Consider the following 10,045-nt stretch of genomic DNA (forward strand, 5'->3'; position numbering starts at 1 on the left):
CGGAACAATTTCTTGAACTTGACCGTGCAATGTTAGCCTCCGAAGCATCGAGCCGCGATTATTTCCCCAAGCCCGGCAGCAACAGGTTCTGCGATCGGTATTCGAGAAATAAATATTTCTGGGCAGCAATTCGAGACAGTTTGCAGCGGGTTATTAAAATTTTACGTGCTTCCCGGGACCGGGCACAATTTCAACTCGTAGCGGAATCCCGTCGATTCGATCGGCACGCGAGACCGTGCGATTCGTAGCGATTTGGAAAAATTTGTAAATAAAAATGCAACAAGAACGATACGCGGCCGAACTGGACGAGCGAAATAGCGAAAATAGTTCGTTCGAAGTAGGAGAAATCGACGTCTCTTCGAGTTTAAAGATACACAGACGGCGTGGAGAGACGCGAGAATATCGCGGGATCGCGTGTGAAAAAGCACCGTGTTGCCGGGAATATTTTTCCGTCGGTATCCCGGCGTTGTTGTCGCTCAGGACGATGGAAAACTCGTGTTACCTCGTGTAGTACAGCCGAGGAATTTACACGAGATGGCAAATAAAATGAAACGTGTATCGCGCTTAAAAAAGTAAACGTGGTTTATGCGCGCGAGCCCGCGACTACTTTCTTACCCGTGCACACCTCGGAAATATGGAAATGAATAAACAACGATATGCATACAATGCACCGAAAGCCCCGCGCGCCGCCTCGGCAAACGAGATCTTACAGCGGAAAGCAAAACAACGTTATAAATTAAACGGGGAATTTGAAATTTAAACCAGTCGCACGACGTTCGAAACTCGGCAGCGCGCAAAGAAAAACCCGCTCGACGCTTTCGACCGCCGAACCCGCGCTCCAGTTATTTTCAACGAAACCGCGCCCCTGAAAAGAGCTTATTCGAATAATACGGATCCGTATAGCTCTGTAAACGGTGTGACGCAATCGGAGAAAATCTCAAACTACGTACAGCCGCTCGGCTCGACGTTAAATTCCAACAAAGTGATGGAATCTAGCGAAACCAATTCCATGAACGCCTCCCGTCGGTATTTCCGGTAATCTCGGTTCCTCCCTTTGAAAAAATATTTATATTCGATGAAATACGCGCCGCGCTGTGCAATCCTAGATTCATCCGTTGGTAACCGCCCTTTGAAAACACGAATTTCCCCAAAAGTTCCGACGTACCTTTTGCAAGAGTTTGTTATTTTTTATTAAATCCCGCTGCAATTTCGCTGCTAACGTTCGTCGCGCGCTGATCGTGCGGATTTTTTTCTTCGAATAGCTGCGATCCACCCTGTACGCTCGAAAATTCGCAATTATTTCGCGAACGTTACGTGCTCTTTACGACTATCAGTTCAGAACCGAAAGCTCAAACAAAATTCGACCCTTGTACGCTAACGCTACGGAGCAGGACTGACATAATCGTTCCCCGTCCATGGTATTTATTTCGATGTCGTGAATTCGGACGGAGTCCAGCCAGTTGGGGCGAACTTTTTGGGAAATACGGAGAGAGCATGGTGCCGCAACTGATTCCGTAGGATCGAGGAGTTGGCTCGAACGCTCGACACGGAGAATTAGTCCTGGCCGTAGCCGAGCCAGGGCCAACAAGTGGTTGTGTCTAGTTAACTTGCGGAGTCGTTGTCGGAGACAGTTCCAAAAGACACGCTGTCACTGAGGCAGCTTCGAACAACGGCAACAACTACGTTGCATGGCCGGGATTTAGAGTATTGATCTGACGCTCGGCGCTGCTTCGCGGAGGATTCGTGAGTGCAACCGCGAAACGGGGACGTGCCCCGCAACATAAATCTTTCTCCCTAATAGAGTTTACGAATTCTAATATCGATATCTGCTCCCACCTGTTGCGGTCAGGGTACAACGGTTGGACCACTACTAATATCCAAGAGAGATCCTTGATAGTCGATCGAATGACAAATGGAAGATGGTAACGATTCTTGGAATCTCAATCGGGGGATCCTCTTAGGCGCCAGTCAAACATTTAATATAAATATCTCTGGCGTCGAATTTCAAATCCGCTGTATAAAAGATGAGCACGCTAAAACCCCGGAGCGATGTTCGTCCAAAGAATCATTACTGTATATACGTTGGAGCAAAACCGTCCAGTTATCCGGTTAAACGACGCCGTAGAAGCGGTCCGAGGAAAAGGGCAACGGGAGCGATGGCGATGCGTTTGACAGGACGGGTAGAAAACGTCAGAGGTAACGCAAACAAGAGGACAATTTTGCCAGGCGGTCGTCCGAGTTCGGTGGTCTAAACATAATTCGTTTACCCTTAATTCCTCATTGAGCCGAGCGTATTATTCGGGCGCATCTTCGGTGGCCGAGAACTTTGTTTCGCATTTACCCTCGCGTTAGAGACCGGTCCCGGGCAGTAGTGCTGAAACAGCGCCGCGAGCTGCAGTACATTTTACGGTTGGCTAGCCAGTAATGCAGTAATTAACGTTTCTTTCATGTACTCTTTTGCTTTCACCGCTTTAAACCAGCTGCGTCCCGCGGCCTGTGTGCGTAAGACCCGCGCTTACTGTCCACCGGATCGTACACTGTTGCGACAACCGCGTACACACACGCATTGGGGCGCACGCGCGTATTTACAGAGACAAGAGTACATTCAACCTTTCCCCCTTCTATTTTCACCCTTGTTCTCTTGCCCAACCAAAGACCCCCACGGTGCGCGCCCTTGCCTCCCCGCCCCTTCCGTCGAGTTGAAAAAATAATTACCCCATAAGCCGGACCGTTTTCGTCCCTGGCCTCGCATTCTGGCTTACGTTTGCGTTGCTCCTACTCGTTCGAGAAATCCGACTCCCAACGAGGCCTTTTATCGGGGAAAGAAACGGGAGGGTCACCGGCAAAAATTTCACGAGGTTGGTCAGCCGACGAGGGTAGTTGCGGAACTGTCATCTCGAATATCCGAGCAGCTTTAAATTCGAACCGAACACGAGTCGACCCGGAACTAGAATTAGAAATTACGACTGTTCCTCGAAGCGCGACCCTCGATAATTCAATTTACATGGAAAAGATCTTTACCGGAGAAAGTACAGCCTAACGGAATATGTAACCTTACGCTACTAACAGCGAAGGAAGAAACTTACGAAGAAAAACTGCAACAGGTAACGATCGGTTACGCGCTCTTGTCGACTAATTTGCAGAGAAAAAGTTGCTCGCGTTCGCGAAAGATTTCTTTCGAGGGTAGCGATTGGGAAGTATTCGATCCCGTAGATTATCATAATATCGAAATCTCGACGATACGAGCCAGGAAAGCCAGGAAACGGTGCAGCGGAAGCGATTCGCAGCGTGAAAAATGAAACAGTTACGTTTGCCCTATCGCGAGTACATTACCGATCGGGTATTCCCTAGACTTTTCTATTCCTCGGGGACGATCGGGCGCGAGCATCGTCGTTTTTTTATTCGCATATTTTTATTGTTATATCAGGGACACGAAAATTGAGCCGGAATAGGAGGAGAGCACTTTGCATTCACTGCCGCGACGCTCCGCCGGCGTAAAAAGCGTGTTCGATCGGTAATCGAGGCAACCTGGAGCTGTGGGCTCTCGTAAAATCGAGACAGTAAAAGAATCCGCGCCGATGGCGTGGCCGAGAGTGGACCGGGAACCGGCTGACGGCGGAAAACACCCTGGTCTCGAATTTATTTACCTCAGCCGTCTGGCGTTTTTTCGTCGTTCGACCTTGCTCGACCCACATCCACGGAGAGAAATAAAATTTTATCGACTCGCCGATCGATGCGCCCTACCACCTATTTTTCGCCGGAGAAAAATAACTACGCTTCCGGGCCATTCGCGTGCTCCAGCGCCTCTCGAAACATTAGGAATTTTGCGAGATTCGCTTCGATATTGACTTCTCGTCGATCGCGGCGGCCGCTGATACAGGTTGTAAACCAACAATTGGGATACCTTTCGTTATACTTCTGCTCGCGACTAAGAGAACGAACAATTTCCGAATAATTTACGATCTTTTCCCATCTGGCTACCAGAGCGTTCTTGGATTTTAGAGTCCGTAAATTTTTCGGTATCGAATTTGTTTCGTTCGAGAAACGTCCATGGGGTAAAAGTCATCGTCGATTAACTTCTTCCAGCGCGACGTTTTCCAGTTCCTTCGACAAACTCGCAAAGTACGTTAATGATCGCGAGGGAGAAGAAACGCTCGAAAGTAAACGGCGATGCTGGCCAGAATTGCTCGTGGACGTAAACACGGTGACTCGATTTGCCGACTAATATTCGATCTCGGATGGTAATCGCGTCGTGTATGGTTATGCTAAATGTGCCGGTGGAAAGGCCGTTACCGTGGAGCACATGGAAATCCAACAGCGAGCACCGTTCCCGAGCAAACGAGATCGTTTTCGAGGAACACCATCGACATCTTTCCCGTGCACTTGGCGAAACGTAGATTCCGATATCGGCACGGGGTATCGTTTCCTAGTTGCACGGCGACCTGGTCGTCGTCGCGACGCGAAGCAAATCGAGCGGAACGTACCAGAAACGATTATAGCTTCTCGTCTAGTCGAAGCGTGGTGCGTCCGCGACGCGAATTTCCTATGCTCGTGGTGAGCCGTGTCTTGCATCCACGAGGTGACGGAGCCACGAGTACAGATATTGCGTATTCGAAACGCAATGCGATGCACTTTCGCGATGCGCTCCAGGAGGCATTTCAGACCTTCGTGCCGCCAACGTCCCGCGTTATGCAACCAACGTGGTAACCGATTGCGGAAATTCCGATGAATCGAAACGCGAACAAAATAAAACGATTAAATGATCGCTTATTATTCCTGGCTGCACGTTTAAACGAGGTTGAACGGCGTGGCGTCACGAAGGAGTAGTTTAAAAGGCGCGAACTGGAGCGCTTCCTCCGTTTAATGCTGCATATGATTGCTCCTTTTACGTTCTATCCGATAGCGGGATGTTTCCACGTATCCGGTTGCAAACGCGATCTTTCCAGCGCACGGCGATACCGAGTTCCACCCGATGCTTCGATCGGTTCGGAGCCGACGCTAGAGGGACGTTTTTGCGTTACTTCGATCCCATGTATTGCGATTCCGCTCGAAACCCTCGTGGGAAATTTAAAAAATCCCAATCCACCAACACCGGAGGAAGAAACACGCGGAACTATTCATCTCCGGAGTGGTTGTATTTGCACCGAGACCCGGACGTATCGTGAATTATTATATTTCTCGTACGTGCACTTTACAAGGAGAGAAAACGTGAGGGCACGTGTCATCGCACAGATTACAACTTGGGAAAATTCGGAAGCGAAAACGAAATTTCTTATTTTAGTATCTAAACGCACGTATAGGGGCCATTAGAGTAAAAGGAGCTGCTATACCTTGATACGCTAATGCATTCGTGCAACAATACCGAGGTACACCGACCGCGTTTGTACGTACAGTCAATCAACATCGAATTTGCGATTATTCGCTATCATCGAGACGAGCAGTCTTCAATTTCCATCAGACTACAGGCCTATTATCGTAACGTGCAATTGTTACGATGCAACGGACGCTGGTTACGAGGGATTGGACGATAATGAGATGGTCACGCACACTGTCATTTCCGATTATACTATTCGGACCAAATGGAGTATGAAAACGACTTTATCGCTCGGTAAGGTGTCGAGTATTTCCAAAGTAAAATAGTGTTGGGTTCGTTCATGGCCACCCACCGATTAAGAACCTGATTTTCCCGAATCGTCTAAACAGGAAACGACCAACGATTTACGCCGTTTAACTGCAACTACCAGTAGCGAACACATTGTCGGTTATAAACGCGGAACGGACGCTACGGTTGCTCGAGAACCGTCTCCATATGTTAACGGTGCGTTTATTTCGGTGAAAGACGGCCTCGTAAAGACATCAAAGCTGCATCCTTGACGGCGAAATAAAGGCTACGGAAGTCCATAAAAGTCGAGTAGCGAGGATAAAACGGGCGAATCGATGGGCGTTACGCGTTGGAAAACTCGAATGATTTTAAGCAACATTTATAACTTTGTACCACAGACGAGATACACGAGTAGACATTTTATCTTATGGACTTTCGTGGCCGAATATGATTGCCATACCGACCTGAAAATTCGGAGGTGATTTTAGCGTCCTCTTCTCATGGATAGCGGTCAGTTGGGAAACTATTCACTGAATTAGTCGCAACACTACTCTGAATGAACACGCGATAATATTCATCGTTCGCAACGCTAAAAGTAATCACGACAAATCCAAATTATGTGCAACGCTATTTTTAAAACAAACGCGATCATTTGCATTCCGCAACACTAACGCAAACCACAATCTGCCCCAAAATACTGGCTGTTGATCTGAAAAACTACAAGTATTACAACTACAGGCGACAACAGTGACATAATAGGAACATAGAATGACTCTCCATCCTCATCCGAAGATGAAGATGAAGAACCATTTGATGCAGCCCACTCTTGCGACAGTTTGTCAGGGCCTCTTCGACTCCTGAGAGTCTCTTCTTTCTTCGGCGGTCCAGCCAGAGCCTGAAAATAAAACCTACGCTCGAGATTCCGTGTAATACACAGTTCTCCAACGATTCTACGAATCGTTATCGGAACAGATGCAGAGAAACTCGAGCGGGACGAGCGTTTCGGGGATCCTACCGCGAACGAACGCGACCGCGAAGAGCGACTGTAAAGCCGCGCGATTCCAAGAACCGAAAGTAAAACCAAAAGAAACGGTAGAATCCGTTTGGATCGGCTAACGTTTCGATTCTCCAAATCGAACTACAGGTACAGGACCTGTGGCAGTCCTGCCCTGACCCTACCTACTTATATCTAACACACATACCAGAAAGTAAGTTACCTACCTACCTAACCCTATATTTAAAAAATTGCAAAACTCATTCTCGCAAACATACACTCCACGGTTCTCACACATAATGTCCGGGCGCAAAAGCCTACACTAGAGAGGACGCCCCGGGGTTCCTCCGACACCCGAACATTCCACACAACATTCACACTCTAAAGGTACGTACCAATGCCTGCAATCAACCGACAAAGACTAGCGACCATTGCGTATTTCAAGTAACTTTCAAATAATAGAAGCTTTGATAAAATGATTTTCTACATTCTGCTGCTTAAAATCAAGAAATTAATTGCATCTACGTTTCATTAAATATTTTATGTTACTGTCTTTGAACATGCAAATTGTATGAGCAAGGTGAAATAGAATTTTATTTCTAAATTATATTAAAGTTTTAAAACGACGCAATTCCACAGCCTAACCACACACACATGAAAAATTGCGTCGCGCACGATACACTAACTCAATGTCAGTCGCACATAGATATTATTAGGAATTTTTAGAAACTAAGTCATCGTGCTCGTTGCCTTCGCTCACGCAAGTAGCACCTGGGCACTTGGGTGAGTTTAGGAAATCAACACGGAAAGGTATCCTGAAAATCCTCAACTAAAAAAAAAAATTACTGTAAATACTAGCGTATAACGAAATGGTATTTAAATATTCTTTCTTATTTTATTTCTTTTACTGGACTGTACATTTCTGATAAATAAAGAGCAAAATTTTAATATACAATAATAATAAAAAATATTACTGGTAAAGGAAATTATTCTGATTAAAATTGAATTTTTTAAGACGAAAGACTTTACAATAAAATAATTTACTTTGAAAATGTAAGGAAAAATTATTGAAGCAAACTGATGAAAATATTTAACCCTTGAGCAATTCTGTTGTCAAAGCGTATTTTTTAAAGATGAAAGTAGTACATAATGCATGTTACTTTGACTCAAGAATTTACCCATCGCGAAACGTCTTTTTGTACATGAATTGAAACATCAAATTTTTGAATAAGAAAAGACTTTGATGCCTGCGATATTAAGTCATCAATATTACAAGTCAAAGAATTTATTTTCATTTTCTGACAAATTTCACGTTATATTAAAAATCGCGTAGCACAAAAAGACCCTAGCCTGATCTACAAAATGAAACAGTATAAATATGTTCCCATTCACGGGTATAAAAAATACCCGTGGTCACTATTCGTCAAAAATACTACGTATACAACCGGTCACCCGTGTTGATTCGGACCTTTCGTCCTACAACATGATTGGGGACCAGAGAAACGAAAACACATGCGACTCACCAACCGTTGACTACGATGAACCTCTAGGTAGACCTCTGCGATGCTGCTTCCCAGTGTAGTCATCAAAGAAATAGGGATGAAATCTAGAAACTGTAAAGAATAAGGAAACAATTATAATCTACCGTAAAAATTAAAAACAATTCGTAATTTAATGTAAAAGTATCTACATGCTCAAAACTGAGCAATACTTACATTTGTTACTCGTGGAGCATCGCCCATAACTCCTCTTCAGTGATGCACTGATTCTAATACCGATAATGAGTTACTCTACTTCTCATAGAAATAATGGAAAAAAATATTAACAAGAGGCCCTACTATCGCGATTTCGAAAACAAAGAGCCATGACGCTCTGGAAAAAATATAAAAATGCGCAATATACACTGACTCGACTTTCGCGTGTGCCTAAAGTATAAACGAAACTCGAAGCAACCGTGCTTTGAAAAACAATCAACTAATCTACGCAACAAACACTGACTCTACCGACCGCATTGCACGCGATCACTAAAATTTCTGAAAAAAATGCTGAAATAAGAAATAAGAAATAATTAAGTAATCACTCAGGCATGCCTATTTATAGATTTAGTATTAAATTTGACCGATAAAAACATAAAAATATGTAAACACATATAGGTACAAACTCACTTGTTGTAACGAAGTTGATTTCCCCAATATTCCATTTTCAATTCCTTCCATTTGCCATTTCCCAACATGGCGTCGATTGCATGTCGATAGCGTCCCTTCCAGTCGATCTCGAACAATCAGAATCTGTAACAGGAATAAAACACATATTACGATTCCTTGCGTTAAAATAAATGTACCTATAACTTAATTAAACATCGACTCAACTCGAAATATGATCCGTAAATTGTTAATTATGTTTACAGACTTCATAATTGACGACGATTATGTATGGGAAGAGCACGTACGAAACAGATGAAACATTTTTCGCGATTCCGATTGACTTGAACGTCAGAAACGTGTTAATATTAAAGGAAAGCACTAAGAGACAGTAAAGGTAAGTACTAGGAGCGATTTGGAACATTAAGATGACAATAATTAAAAATTACGTACCTCATTAGATGCGAAGCCTGTCACTGCATCTCATCACACGAGTTTCCAGAGGACGAATGACGGACAGGAACGGACACGTCTCTCGCGGGGGGCGGGGAGCGGGGCGCAGTGATCACGTAGTCAAACGTCTCGACTCTCGATCTGTATTTAGGAAGAAAAGGTTAAACCTTACATCTCGAATAACTGAAAATAAATAAAGTAAATACAGAAAATAAATTCAAATAGATATCAGACTAACAATTAATTAATGATTTATTGTCTTTATATCCCTGTGACGTCACAATGAGTAACAGCCAATCACAGGCGCTGTTTCAAAATGTAATATCGATCTGCTAATCGACACACAACTAGATCGATTGAAATATATTAATTATCACTATTTTAATCAATGCTTTTTATACAAATTTTGTGAATGCAACAACAATAGACAAATGATATATATAGAATATAGAAAGACATTTATTTTTCACGATGTTTTTCCTTTGCGTCATAGGACTCTGACTCCCACTAATTACTGCCCTAGTCTATTATTTATCTGTAGCTATTTCTTTTATATTCTACAGTATTTTGTAAAAGTAATTTTATTCTTACCGTTGCGAGCATTCGTAAGCCAGGGTCAGTCATCTGATACGCTTGTTGTTTTTTCAACGCTCGGTTAGATTCTGTTTATCTTCGCGGACACTGGCCGCGCTCGACTTCACCTTGCAGCTGCGCTCTCAAACTCCTTGTCCGTGCGACACGAAAAAAAAGTTGCTTTACACATCTTCACTATGCATTGCCTGTGCCTTTAATCCGTGTGTTACGAAAAACTGTTCGGCTGGGACATCTATTTCACACTTAGTTTATGTCTGTACT

At 44.2% G+C, this 10,045-nt stretch overlaps 1 protein-coding gene across 1 annotated transcript in view; it reads right to left on the reverse strand.

The window, feature by feature from the left end:
- Toll-6 (Toll-like receptor 6) overlaps positions 1–9,230 on the reverse strand; it is a 77,525-nt gene extending 68,295 nt beyond the window's left edge. Inside the window, exons 1-4 of the transcript XR_013081073.1 lie at positions 9,191–9,230; positions 8,762–8,884; positions 8,312–8,641; positions 8,120–8,209 (exon numbers count right to left, since the gene is read on the reverse strand). The gene's annotated coding sequence lies outside the window, so the exon portion shown is untranslated. The remainder of the gene's footprint in view (positions 1–8,119; positions 8,210–8,311; positions 8,642–8,761; positions 8,885–9,190) is intronic.
- Between the last annotated feature and the right edge of the window lie 815 nt (positions 9,231–10,045).

This window comes from Colletes latitarsis, chromosome 2, assembly GCF_051014445.1.
Source record: "Colletes latitarsis isolate SP2378_abdomen chromosome 2, iyColLati1, whole genome shotgun sequence".
Lineage (NCBI taxonomy): Eukaryota > Metazoa > Arthropoda > Insecta > Hymenoptera > Colletidae > Colletes > Colletes latitarsis.